Raw genomic sequence first — 14,470 nt, forward strand, 5'->3', positions numbered from 1 at the left:
CCAGGATTTATTCTTGCAGGAGGCTAATATGAACTCATGAAAACATTAGTAAGTTAGCATGAAGAACCAATTACAATATATTCTGTTCATTGATTTAAGATGAATTATAATTAACTGCCTTGTCTCAATAAGAGAGACCTAATAAAAAAAGCTTCCTGCTAGATTTTATCTGCTTAGGCCAAATCCATAAGGGAGAGAGGGCGCAGATTGCTCTAAATTGTGTAGTGTGTTTTTCACTGCAGCGTAGCGAGTATCTAAAGAATTAACAAATTATTTGTTTGTGAAGATGTAATAGGATTTCTAATGTATTTCCGATTTTTGAATATAGATTGAACATGTTGCACATTTCCAGAAAACAAATAAACAAACCACATTTCAAAGAAATCCCTGTGTTGAATGAAGATGGTGTACACAAATTATACATTTGCATAAATTAGTCACAGCAGGGACTGAAGGAAACTTTTGTAGGATTCAGGCTCTTATGGCTAAGAAACCCAATATGGCATACATAGTAAAACAACAAGGAATCACAATGAAGTCAAAAAATGTGCGTCGCCCATGCATCCTAATGTAATCACATAGTTTAGCTAGCCAAAGAAAAGAGTGGGTTAACAGTTCCCCAAGGGAAGATACAGTAGCCTGCATTAATATATCATGCCTTCATCATGTCAGGGACTCAGACAGGTGGAAAGTGAAAACATTAAGCAGGGCAAAACATTGGAACCTATTTTCCGGCGATGGAGCAGTACTGGGAGACATCTGTTGGGGACACTTTTAATGAAAAATAAGAGGTCTGTGAGATTTAACCTTAACACACAAATCAGACAGTAGATCACCACGCCAAACCTCCAACAACACCCACCTTCTGTGCCCCTTCCCTGATATCAGCAGCTGAGCGTTTCAAGATTAAGAGGATAGTGTTGAAGTAAGTTTTTCAAAAAGATAAGCAGGTTTGAGGCAGGAATTCTTTTTCTTAAGAGAGAAAGTCTTGGCCTTGGCCTCTAAAAGCGCTGAGTCAAAAAACTCTTCTACTTCCATTTTGAGTTCATAGTAAACCCCACACATTTCCGGTTTCTGGCTTCTGGCTTCTGGTTCTTGGTTTGTATTTTATGTCTCCAGCATAAGAAAATTAATGTATCAGTAAAAAGTGATATTTATTTTAATCTGATTTATTTTAAAATCCTTAATCTACTCATGTATTATTTGTGTAAGAGTACACATGGAATGATAATGATACCTTGAGTTGTGGCTCAAAAAAGAAAAGAAATCTGAGTGTTTTCATTAATGTTACCTACTTTTGGAATTGAAATATAACCTCAGTTTATCATGCATGACAAGTAAGATTAAAATCAGAGAAAAACTGTTCTGTATTATCTCAGGCAGTGGAAACTTGAGTGAAATGTCATGCTTAAATGGTCTGATTTATAATAACGCTGCTGACATCTCATCTGTTTGTATCCGATTGAAAGTCTTTGATGAGCAACTGAGAAGGAACACCTTGCAAATTCAAATAGTCAGCTTCATGGAAAGTATCAAATAATGTGTTTTTTTTACAGTGATGACCCTGTTTGTGTAAGGGGCCGGGGGAGGGGGCAGTGATACCTAAGTAACATTGCTGGGGTGGTTTTGGGGGCCTCAATACATGGTGGCTCGTGATAAACAGGGCAGCAGCAGGACTAAAGATCCTCAGGCAGGAGTTCCACTCTAATATATAGGACAGGGACTCAAACAGAGCAGTGAGCCGTGGGGAAATCCACACATCATTAGGGTAGGTACCATTCATATTGTCTGTCAGAAAAAAGTGTTTATTTGTGTGACCGATGACTAACCAAGACCAATCTGCTGCTCTGCAGATTAATTCTCTGGAAAGACATTACTACAGTTTACACAAGTTGCTGCAGATGTATTTGGAAATAAATAAATGTGTTTTTTTATGCATAAATAAAATGTTTAATATAAAAAAACACATAAAATACCTTATAAATATCTGCTGTTTATGAAATTAATATAAATATTATTTCCTTTAAAATGCAACCTTGTTTTATAAAACCCATAACTACTCTGAATAATCATCTGAGTAACATTTCTAAAATGTTCCCTCCCCCTCTTTATTCAATATGCTGTGGGTGTGTTTGGAGCTTTTTAATATTTATAAACATTGTGGAAAGATCGCTGCTTGCAAATAATAAATATTTAAAAATATATTCAATTGTTCCACCTTCTGCGGTGCACGTTGATTCTAGCCATGCACTGTGCATCTCAATACCCTCTGTAGTTGTTAAAGAAATGTTAGGTACACTGTTATTTATTCTGCCCCTTGTCTTCTCAAACTGTAATCTGGAAATTGATGATGTTGGGGATATTGTGTCACCTTGGTTTCCTCACTGAAACTTTGTTTTCAAGGCACTGGATGTGGAAAACAAGGGTTTAAGAAGAAAAGTAACTCAGTTACCTAACCACTGAGTCATTGGAAAGTATTTACAATATCAATATGTGTGAGGAGTTATACATTATATGTTTAAATATAAACACATTGTTCTCAATTGTGTCTTTATTTTATATATTGAAGATCTTTCATTTCACTCATGAAGTGTTTTAGGTGAAAACAAAACCCAACATTGCATACACTCTGTATCAGTTTGATAGAAAGATTTGAATTATGCATGCAGACATATCTTGATCGAACGTGAGGAAGATATTCAGTCAGAAAAGCGGTATTAATCCACTTTAATTTGAAGTGTATGGAAACTGTATATCATAATCAACATTTAGCATGAACAGGTTTTAATTAATCCAGCTGCATTCACACAGAATAATCTGGCTTTTGTAGCTGCCAGGCTGCTGTGATTTATGCTTTTATCGAATAAATCTGTGTTTTTCATTAAGTCTCTGAGATGTATCTGTATTACATTTTTTTTCCTTTACCCTTTACACCGACAATGGCATGTTGTCCATAGTGTAAGCACTAATGACCTGACTGGCAATGCTGTTCTCATTATCATTCAGGCGACTGCTAACACTTTTCTAGAACACGGCCATCTTGATTGGCGAAGCTCGGGTAAGGGGAACAGAAGCCTCAAAACTCCCAAGAAGCGATATTTCAACTGCCAGTCTTCCCACATTGTTGTGAGTCTGTCTCAACTGTAGCAGCGTTTGCTTTGACAGGATTTGGCAAATGCACACGTACAGTAAATGTGTTTGTGCTCGTCTCATTACTCATCTGTTTGACAAATGGCGTGAGCGAGATTGTTTTTCTGTATATTTTTGCATTGACTTCCTTACTTCTCCTTTCTCCGCAATGAAAAGCTAGGTCACAATCTCACCTCACTCTACAAGCCGTGTGTTTGTAAGAAAGACTCATTAGTGCCCTCTGATCTCAGCTTCCAGCCAATTACTCTGACTTGATAAACCAAATAAATAGACGTGGCCAAAGTGCAGAACCTGGCAGGGTCCTCCTGGCCTTGACCTCTTCCAGCCCAATAGGGGCTGATGTGACACAGTATGACAGGCTCTGCAAAGTGCCTTCTATTTAAAGGACATTTCTTCTCAATATTCAAATAATATTAAAAAGAAACAAACTCATCACTAATGCTTGTTATTATTTATTTATTTATTTATTTATTGGCATATAAAAATATAAGCGTAATACAAAGTGCAAAAATACAGTGCAGTTTAGGGCATAACACATTACAAATTCCAATTTACATAATACAGTGCAATTCAAAGCATAATACATTTTACAAATTCCAATGTACTCAAGTGTATACAATATATGAGGTCTTACACCCTGGATTGTAAAAGCTGATTGCAGACAAGATGTTAGGTCACAGTCAAGGGCCAAGGGAAAGGGAGCATAGGGGAAATCAAAATAATACGAGTACTAGTAACGCAAGGCAAGTAGTATGATAAAACATTGTATAAGTGCTGTCTTACAGGAGAGTAAATGACTAAATTATAAGTACTGTCTGTGTGTTCTGAGTAAATGCCGGAAGGAGGTCAGGACTCTGCTGTTTTGACTTCAGTGGGAAGGTCGTTCAACCACTTAGGGGCCAGGGATGAGAAGGAGCAGCTCTGGATGAAGGGGAGTGGAGAGGAGGCAGGGTTAGTCTTCTAGCAATGGGAGACCACAGCGGTATGGAGGGGATGTAGTGGTGAGGAAGGGTCGGATTCGGCGTATGTTGCTCAGAAAGAATCTGCAGGTGCGTGTCAGCGTGGTGATGTGCTGGGTGTAGGAGAGCGCAGGATCGAGGGTGACTCCTAGGTTCTTAGCAGAAGAAGAAGGAGAGAGTGTCGTAGATTCCAAGGGGATTGAGATGGAGAGATCAGCAGACGGTGAGGAAGAGATGAAGATCTGATTTGGAGAGGTTGAGCTAGAGGTGGCGAAAGTACATCCAGGTGGAGATAGCAGACAAGCAGGAAGAGATGTGAGAGGGGATGAGAGGGTCAGAAGAGGGAAAAGACAGGAAGATCTGGGCATCATCTGCGTAGAAGTGGTAGGAGAAACCATGGGATGCGATGAGGGGTCCCAGGATGGAGCCTTGGGGAATGCCTGTAAGGAGAGTTTGGGGGGTGGATGAGGAACCTCACCATGTCACTTGATAGGAGTGGAGGATGGAGTGATCGACGGTGTCAAATGCTGCAGAGAGATCGAGGAGGATGAGGACTGAGGAGAGGGAGGCTGCCCAAGCACAGCTGAGGGAGTCAGTGACTACCAGGAGAGCCGTCTCAGTGGAGTGAGCTGTGCGGAAGCCGGATTGCAGAGGATTAAGGAGTGAGTGTTGGGAAAGAAATGCAGAGAGCTGATGGTGAACAGCATGCTCAAGGGTCTTTGAGAGGAAGGGAGTAGTTTTGTTTAAATGCAGAGGGGAAACAGCCAGAGAGGAGGGAGGAGTTGAGGAGGGAGGAGATGAAGGGGAGTAGATCAGGAGCGGTAACTTGGAGGAGGCGAGTGGGGAGAGGGTCCAGGGCACATGTTGTAGGTTTGTGACCTAGGAGGAGAGAGGAAAGTTCAGAGTCCGAGAGAGGTGAGAATGATGAAAAGGAAGGTTGGTCGGTGGGAGGTTTGGGTGGGATGGGAGAGGAGGGGGGACTGTTGAAGAGCTTGCAGATGCCAGTGATCTTGGAGGAGAAGAAGGAGGCAAAATCATTTGCAGTGAGAGACAAGTGAGGAGGAGGGGGAGGGGGGCAAAGAGGGAGGAGAAGGTGGAGTAGAGTTTGCAGGGGTTGTTGACAATGGATTCAAAGAGTGATTGGAAGTAAGACTTCTTACTGTTGAGGAGAATGTAGACAGTAGAGAGCGGTAGAGTTTCAGGGCACCTGGGAGTTTGGACCTTTTCCACTTCTGTTCAGCGGCACGCAGATTGGATTGAGTTGAGCGGAGAACGGAAGAGATCCAAGGCTGAGGAGGGAAGTGACGGGCAGGACAAGACAGAGTCAAGGGAGGAGGTGAGGGAGGAGAACAAAAAGGAGGTACCACATTTGACAGTTGAGGAAAACAGTCAATGGAAGGTAAGAGAGTGAGGGCAGTGGTAGCAAGGGTGGAGGGGGAGACAGAGTGGAGATTACAGCGGAAGGTGATGGGGAGGGAGGGGAGAGAAAGGGAAAAGGAGATGAAGTGTTGGTCTGAAATGTCCAATGCATGGAATTCAAAGCTTATATTTTTGGTGTTTTACATAACTTCTTCCTCAGAATTAACTTTTTACAACAACAGAAATAATGTACTATATGCACCAACAGAGGTGCCATCTGTGATGTGATGGATCATCACAGCACTGTATGGAAGTACAAATTCAAATATATAAGCATAAAATAGGCTTTTTAACCAAAATGGTTTTATATTATTGTTTATTAAAATTAATTACAAGTTCACAGCTTTAATTACCAGTGTCCTGAAGTTTACTTTTATTGCTGATTAAGCTCATTTGATTTTATTAAAATATACTTACTTATGCAAATGTTAAATTCAGTACCATATGTAGGCTTAAAACATGTTATGTATTCATTTCTAGTTTAGGATTATACCATATAAAATACTATACTATAGCCTAATCTTGGTTTCATATGATGCATTCGTGATCTTGAAGTGACCTGGTATGGCCTTGTGAATATTGTGAATTAAGTTGAAAGTGTGACTTTGGATCTTCCCTAAAGCGACTGATGTATTTAAAATTCAGAAGTCTGAGTTATAAAGCCATCCTGCTAAAACCCTGGTTTGTTGACCTCTCAGCAGCTCTCCTCCTGTACTCCAGAAAAGCTCACAGTGTGAGAGAGGCGAGAAACGCGGTCTTGGTGAAAGTGACCTTGTGTATTGGGTGTTTCATGGAATTCCCCTTCACAGTACAAACCTGCTGGAATGAGTTTCCACATTTAACGGTGACATTCACATACGGTGACAGTCCCTTTGTAAAAGTGGTGCAGTGAAAAACCAGGATGATTTCTTAGATTTTCTGAGATGTTCCCAGTTTTCCTTGGTCTGTTCATTCGATTTTAATCTGTGACGCATAGTGCTAGATAACCATATCATTAATTTATATTTGGGAAGCCCCTTGTGATTGTTTTCAATAAATTTCCTTCCTACACACTGGCTTTACTGCCTTTACATCCATAATCATCAAGACTAATTTCTGGTATGCTGATAACTATAAAAAAAATGTACACAGCACCTTGTACAGTAGATAGTAATATTCATTTTGTAATGATTTGTTCTTAAATATCATTGGCAATACAGAACATTTGGTCTATATTACTTGCAACCTTTTTCATTTTTAATTTATCATTTACTTTTTTGGAACAAATTATTATCTTAATCTGTACCAATGTGTGTTTATTTCAAATAGAGCAGGACATTTATTTATTTATATAATACATTGAATCTGCCAAACCCAGCACTGAATTTAAATATGGAGGTTTTCCGGATTTCTCACAATTCTCAATTTTATTAACACAGACTGGTTTGACCGAGAATGATTTCACAGACTCTTTAATTTATTATGATTTGGAATTTTTAAATACTTTTGTGTCTATTCATGTGATTTAACTTTCTACTTCTTTACACAAGACTTTGTTTGCAAGTTTGTGTTTTGTTGTTGTTGTTTTGGACAAAGTAGAGCAAACATATGTATGTATGTATACAGTTAATAATACAGCAGAAGTAAGCTAACAGTTCAAGAATTACAGCTTCTTCTTCAAAGACTCAACCCTAGCATGACTAGACTATTCAAACTGCATAAAGGAGGTTTAATGTCTTCAATTATTACATAGAGTTTCCAAACATGTGAAACTGGGGGCTTAAGTTTAGGTTAAAAACATAACACCCACACACACACACACAAATTAATGTTATCCTTGACCTTGGTATGAATATTTTTCTGTGTGTGTGTAATTAGATCCATAATGATGAACTGGCACATCAAGTGCTGAAATCGTGATCCCATACAAAGCTCTGACTGATAGGCCTGGTTTTAATCCCATATAGGATTAAAGGAGAAGATATCTCAATTTCCATTATGTCGTGTCTTTAATGAGAGAGGGAGCGAAACAATAGAGCTTCATTTCCCTTTATTAATCCAGCAGGAAGTGCACTGATTACTGCTGTCACACTTGGAGTGACTTTAAATCTCATTGTTTACTTAGCCATATTACCATCTGCGTAATTGCTACAGCGCACGTCCTTTGCATTGGTTTTCCCACTGAAACCTTAAAATCTAGAACAACTGAATAGAATTATAGAGAGCAGGTTTTTTTTTTTTTAACGAATTCACATCTTTCCGTTACTAGATGATGTTACTAGATGTGATTTTGCTTTCTCACAAGTATGGAGTTTGCCAACGTAAACCTCTTGACATTTTAGCTGCTGGGTGCGGGAGATAAATGGATTATTGATTCCTCCTCTTTCAGTTGTCCATTCCCTCAGATCCCATTATTCGGCTCAGGTAGCAAGTTTTTAAAACTGATCCCTATCTGACTATTAAACAGCCTTGATAACTGTATTAGATGGACCCACACTAAACAAATTAGAAAATCTCTTGTAGAGTCGTGCACTTTAATACTCAGACTTGAAGTAAAATTATCAGCTCTGAACAATAACTAATGGTTTATTTTTTTTAAATTGCATGAGTTTGTAGTGCAGTTTTGAAAATACATAAACAAAGTGTGAATTGTGTATCTGAGCATTAAACTCAAATAGCAGCATATCCTGCCTGCAAAATAATTTGAGTCAGCTAGTTTTTACGAGTAACAACAATGGAAATGGTGATGTAATATAAGTCTGCCCAGCAAGAAAGCTGTCGAGTCCAGTGTCTACCGCAGATCATTCCAGCCTTCAATTTACAAAACCATCACGTAAACAAACACTTTACGCATAATCATAATGCAGAATTCAACAAATACCTGTCATATATATTCCCAGTGCTTCATTTTGTTGAGATGTCCATAGGAAAAATATGTTATGCTGAGGGGTAACTTCAGGTCTGAATGTCTTTAAGGTGACCTGCTTTAGGTTTTTTTAATACAATTTCCTGGGTCATGAAAGACTTGCTGGGTAAGGATTATCTGTTCTTCTCAGTTTAGAGTGAAATACAGATTACTGCGCAGTGCGAGAAGGATAGCTTACACACTTCCATCCTCCTGCATTATCTGGAAGAAACTTTTTTACAACCTTGGCCTTTATTTCTGAGTTCCTGTAAATGAAACTTTTTTCATGATACAGCATAAAGTATAAGTAAACATACAGTTATACATTTTTATAAAAGCACATATTTAAAATGCCATAATTGCTAGTTCAATAAATGTGCTCATGCAAAGTGTGTAGTTGAGCCAAGATGCTTATCTTTCCTCACTGAGGACAGCTATGAAAAAATGAAATATTTGCTAATGTGTGCAGTAATAGGTAATACGTAAGATAGATACGATACTCTCCTCTCATACAAAAGGTGACAGACTAAATAAACAAGAAAAGGGTAATTCTGTCCTTTTCTTATCAGAATTCACAATCATTAATTATACAAAAAATAAAACTGTTGCTTTTTACAATTTAAATAATAACTTTACACCTACAAAATATGAAATAAATCTGGTGTTTTCTGTATGCACACTTTCATTATTATTTTTGTGCTGGTAGAAAGTGTTTTTAAATCAGCATTGGAAGCTAAACTCCTCTTCCTTAGTTATGGCGAGAGACGTCTCAGTGTAATTAAGCTTCTCTTTGCAGCCATTCGAATGTGTCTTTCTGTGCTCTGGGGGTATTTCACACAAGGATGTGGGGGTGGTAGCAGAAGAACATCAGCATTCAATTCTTTATTTACCTCGTTCTTAGATCTTACTGGCACCTTGGGATCGATGTCTTGTACCAGATTTGTGAAGATTTCTCAATGTGCCTTGTGACCTGAATGGGATTTAAACAGAAATATTCAGAATTGAAAGGCACTAAAGGATAGAAAATGAAGCCACTGTGCCACCTATACTCTGACCAAACCATAATTCAATTCTGAAATCCGAGCATTGTAGCTAATGTAAGTCTAGTGCTCTGAAAGGGCAGGAGATAGTATAGGGTTTCTTAGTCAGCAGAAAACAAGACCCTCTTGGCTCCAATTCACTCAAATCCTGCTCTACACCCAGGAGAAACTGGAAAGATTTTTCCTGTAGTGGAAAATGTCACTGTTGAGGCTTTCAAGAAGCAGTCGAAGACAACAATATTTGCAGTTCTGCATGAAGTATCCAAACAAAACATATGTAGTGAAATAAAGGCCAACATTTATTTCCCTGTATTTTTTTAATGCATCCATGTAACATTATTGTAAGTATAAAATAAAAGTATGCAAACAATGACCTCTTCAAAACATGATTACAACATACATACTGACAGTTTATCACAGTTTCCAAGCCAAGAAGAATGAAAATTCATTGGATACATGCTTTAATTTTTAAATGTTAAACTTGTTTTTCTTTTTTCAAGTAAAGACTAAAGAGACCATTTTCATCTTCTGAATATTGAAACAATCTATCTACAAGAAGCTGCTAAATATTCAAAAAAGGACTTCAGTGCTTTTGAAATGTAGAAACCGTAAATTTGTACTATAAAGCGCGGTATTTAGCTATTTCTTAATAACTCTTTTTGAAGTGTATCTACTAGTGCAGTGCATTTAAAAAATATATATATTTCAAAGCAGCCCAAATAGGCCTACTGCAGTAATTCTGTATGATGAGATTGGGAGACCCTGAGAAATGTAATGATCTTCCTTAATTTAATTAAACAAGCTGTGTTTTGGTGGCTGAATTACGTAAATGTATTTCTGTTCAGTTACAGACTATGCTGCCCCTTATTTAATGACATGTAAGCAAATTAAAAGTAATGGCCTTGTACAAGCCACAGCAGGGATTAAACAGATCACATTCTAGTATGTGCACCCTCCACCCCAAAAAAAAACATTTAGCCTTTGCAGACAAGGAATATGGGATATTTTTATAGGCTTGCCAACGCCACAGAAGAGAAGATATCTTTAATGGTGCATCCAGTTAGAAAAAGTACATGCATAGATTCACAGCTGAAGAGTTGCGAACCTCTTTATCCATTGGTGTGTGTGAGCATGACTTGCACACATTTCTACTGATGAAGAAGGAGTAGTTGCCAATGTATGGTTTTCAGGAAGAAGAGGCAGGACTGAGATCAGCTTCTCAGAAAACTCTCCTCATATATCTTTGATGACTGAGACACACACGCCATTCGAGAAGATCCCAAGGTGTCAGCAGCTCTGACTGGGCATGACAATCCCATTTTAGTCAGTTTTATGTAGTATCACATCTGTTCCCTAAATTAGGAAACATTCCAATTCAAGTGAACAGAAAGCCATTTCTTTCAGAAGGTGCTGTGTTTGAAATAATGGGCTATAGAACTTGATAAAAGGAGGAAAGGTCTGTTCAAAGCAGATGCTTGTGTATAGATTAAGAAGATGAAAAGGTACATTCTTAAAAATAAAAATAAAATCTCAATATACTAGAGGAGCTTTCCATTCAGGGTTTGCTCCAAGCACTTTCTACATGTATAAATGAAGTATCTGTGCAGAGAAGGGTGAAATAGGTTTTGAACACAGATCATTTATAACTCCCAGACAAATACAATATTAGGTAACAATAACGGCTACATTTTTATGCAGGTCTTACCTTCTGCGTGTATGTCCTTCCATTGCCGTTTTGGCCCTTCCTGCTACCTTGGTATATTCTCGAAGATTGTATTCTCCTCTACAATACAGTAGAGGGATTGTCACAGAGGGTGCCAACAGTCCGTGTAATTCCTTATTTTTTTCATATGCACTTATATTATTCTTTATTGTTCTTTGATTTATTTCCATTATTCAATAATTGATTTATTTTACAAGAATTGTTTGATTATCACTAATTGATTGATTGTTTCCACTTATTTTCACTTATGCTTGAACACACAGGACTTTGACAGCTAATGTGGCACACCTGTTTTCACTAAACAGCGCCCCACCCTTCACTCACAACCAGCACAAAGGGAGAGAAGCACAGTAAAGGGTGAGAAAGGGACATATTCAATACTGTCTCTGTCTCTGTCTCTGTCTCTGTCTCTGTCTCTGTCTCTGTCTCTGTCTCTGTCTCTGTCTCTGTCTCTGTCTCTGTCTCTGTCTCTGTCTCTGTCTCTGTCTCTGTCTCTGTCTCTGTGTGCAGCACTTACCTTTGAGCGAGTGTGTCCTTTTCCTGAGCCTGTCCATTCTTTCTCTCTCTTCCTCTTTCTTTAATCGACGCTGGTTGTGTGGATGAGTGGGTCTGCTTGGAGAGGAGTGCCATTTGGAAGGATCTTCCTCCCCAGCCTGGGACGGGAGCCATGTTCTAGGCCAGTTTGGACTGGTTGCGATCACCGTATATGGGATTGTGCATCAGGGCTATTTATTATTTTTCCCTTATTTTACTTGTATAGTGCTGCTATGGACTTGGTGATTAGGGGGTATGGTTTTGGGCTTAGTTTTTAGTCAGGGTTTTAGTATAGTTATTTTTCTAATTTTAGCTTTTGTATTGGTTTTAGTATTTTATTTTGCCCAGACCATTAATAGCAATTTTAACTGTTAATTTTAACTGGATTAATTTACCTGTGGGACTAACAGACTTCATGCCCTGCTAGTTGCTGCTGCTATGATTGTGGATTGTGGTTAACATTTTAGGGGTGGCATGGTGGTGCAGTGGTTAGTGCTGCTGCCTCACAGCTCAAGGGGTCCTGGGTTTGAGTCTTTGCTAGAGGTTTGCTAGTTGCTGCTGCTATGATTGTGTACTGTGGATAACATTTTATTATTTAGAATATAACACTTGTTTCAATGACTGCCTTGTGTCTTTGGTGTATGTCCTGAGATTTTGCCGAACCTGAAGGTGTGACTACTTGGGTGGTAGCGAGTCCCCATCTCGCGTAACTAAACTGGGGTGGCGTAGTGGGACTAGATTAGGATTCAGTGACACCCGTGACAGGATCATGGGTCTGGATGTCAATAGCTGACCGTTACTAGAGTGGGGGTGCACAATTAACTGAGGGTTTGGGCTATTGGAGATCAGGCTGTCGGTGCACCAACAAAATAATCAGAAGCCTTCACAGTACTATTTCCATCGTTCGCTTGTTTACCTTCTTGTAAATAGTTTCCTCTGGGAAATTAAAACTTTCAACATTGTTTCATGTATTCACAACACCCTTAACCGAAGTCTCTTTTGACCAGTCATCACAGTTCAGAGCCCACCATAAATGTTTTGACATTTTCCTCACAGGTTTTCCATCTGCAACCCCCCACATGATTACATTGTTTTAAAGGAGCTGAAAGCAGCCAGCTGAATGCTGGTTAGGAAGGAATTCGTCTCGGATATCCAGACCAGCCTGTCTCCTCTGTCAGCTGTCCTCCTGTTTCAGTCTGCACTTTTGGTGCATTGTTACAAACTTTGCCGGTGTATTTTATGTTTCATACGAATGAATCCCTGCTTATCATGACAAAATATCAAGTAAATAAAATACTTTTATTTAATAGTTTATGGGAACTTATTTGGACTAGCACTGTTAATCGAATCTTGGCCCACAAGGGGGAAACAGCAACATATTAAATGAACATCAGAGTCTAGGCTTTAAAGGTCATTAGCAATACCTATCATTCTTGCAGCGTACACTGAGACCTACTACCCGGCGAGATTAATAACTTACTTGGTTTGAAAACAACCATTGAAGACTCTTTGCAGGTATCCCACTTACACAATGCACCATAATAAAAAGGATTGTTAGCTTTTCGTCTGGATCTCAGTTGTTAGATTGGTCCCTCTGGTGGCATTGTAAGAAATGCATTTTTTCATAAGTCTATACCACTGTGTGTTCTGACGAGTAAGGAAATGATGAAAACATAACCCAGAAGAGGGAAAATACATTTCAGATGAGTCATAGATCTATTACAGCACTTGACAATATGACTTAAATTAGCCTTGAAGAAAAGGATCAATAAGAAGGCAAAACATTGTCCATTTAAACCACTCATCTGTAAAGGGTGTTCAAAATAGCATCTGTCCACTGTACATTAAAAAAACATTATTTTATGGCTTTTGCAAAAACATCAAAGTATTTGAGTATTTGTTATTGAACCTGCACACAAGTACTGTCTCGGTAGTTGGCATAACACCAGATGTATAACTTGTTTGCCATAAGGAAGTGATTGTAGCTACACATATCTGTTATAAGATATACTGTTGTAAGTTGAACAGTAAGCATTTAACTGTATGTAATATACATATACTTGCATACAAATACATATATAAACATATTATTCTGATATGTTTATTATATTATTATTATTGTGGTTGACTTGTGGTTCACATCTAAAATTTGTAAAAATAGTACTGTATCAGCATTGGTGACTCTTTTACTTCTGAAATCAAGAGCTTTTATAGCCATTTCAAACACAACCCAAGGAAACACTAATACACAGCCTGGTATCCTTGCATCAAAAGCTGGATGCTCAATTTCCAGGACCATTTTTTCACAACAGTTGTTATACATGGAAGATGTTGAAGTTCTCCTTGCTACAAACCCATAGTCGCTCTTGCACACATTAAACCCACCCACACATGGAAATATAAACAGAGTGGTGGCTGGAGAGTTAGCTGGTTTAATATAATCGTGCCCATGTTAAGTGCAGTGCAATACTTATGTTAGAGTCAACACAAATTTCAAAGCTTAAGCCTTTTCCTTTACAAAAGAATCAATACCTACAAAAGAGGCTATTAATTTGTGGTCACATAGACTGTAAGTACTACCAATTTAAATCAGCATTAATGCCTTTGTAGCATGCACTGTTACAAAAGATTAGAGACAATGTATTGTTTTTTGTGCAATGCTTATTGTCTAGCTGTGTATTTGTGACTATCTATCGATCTTTCTATCTATCTGCATATAAACATTTATACACAGCGTATACACAAATATGTGTGTGTGTGT

The sequence above is a fragment of the Amia ocellicauda genome, chromosome 8 (assembly GCF_036373705.1).
Source record: "Amia ocellicauda isolate fAmiCal2 chromosome 8, fAmiCal2.hap1, whole genome shotgun sequence".
Taxonomy (NCBI): domain Eukaryota; kingdom Metazoa; phylum Chordata; class Actinopteri; order Amiiformes; family Amiidae; genus Amia; species Amia ocellicauda.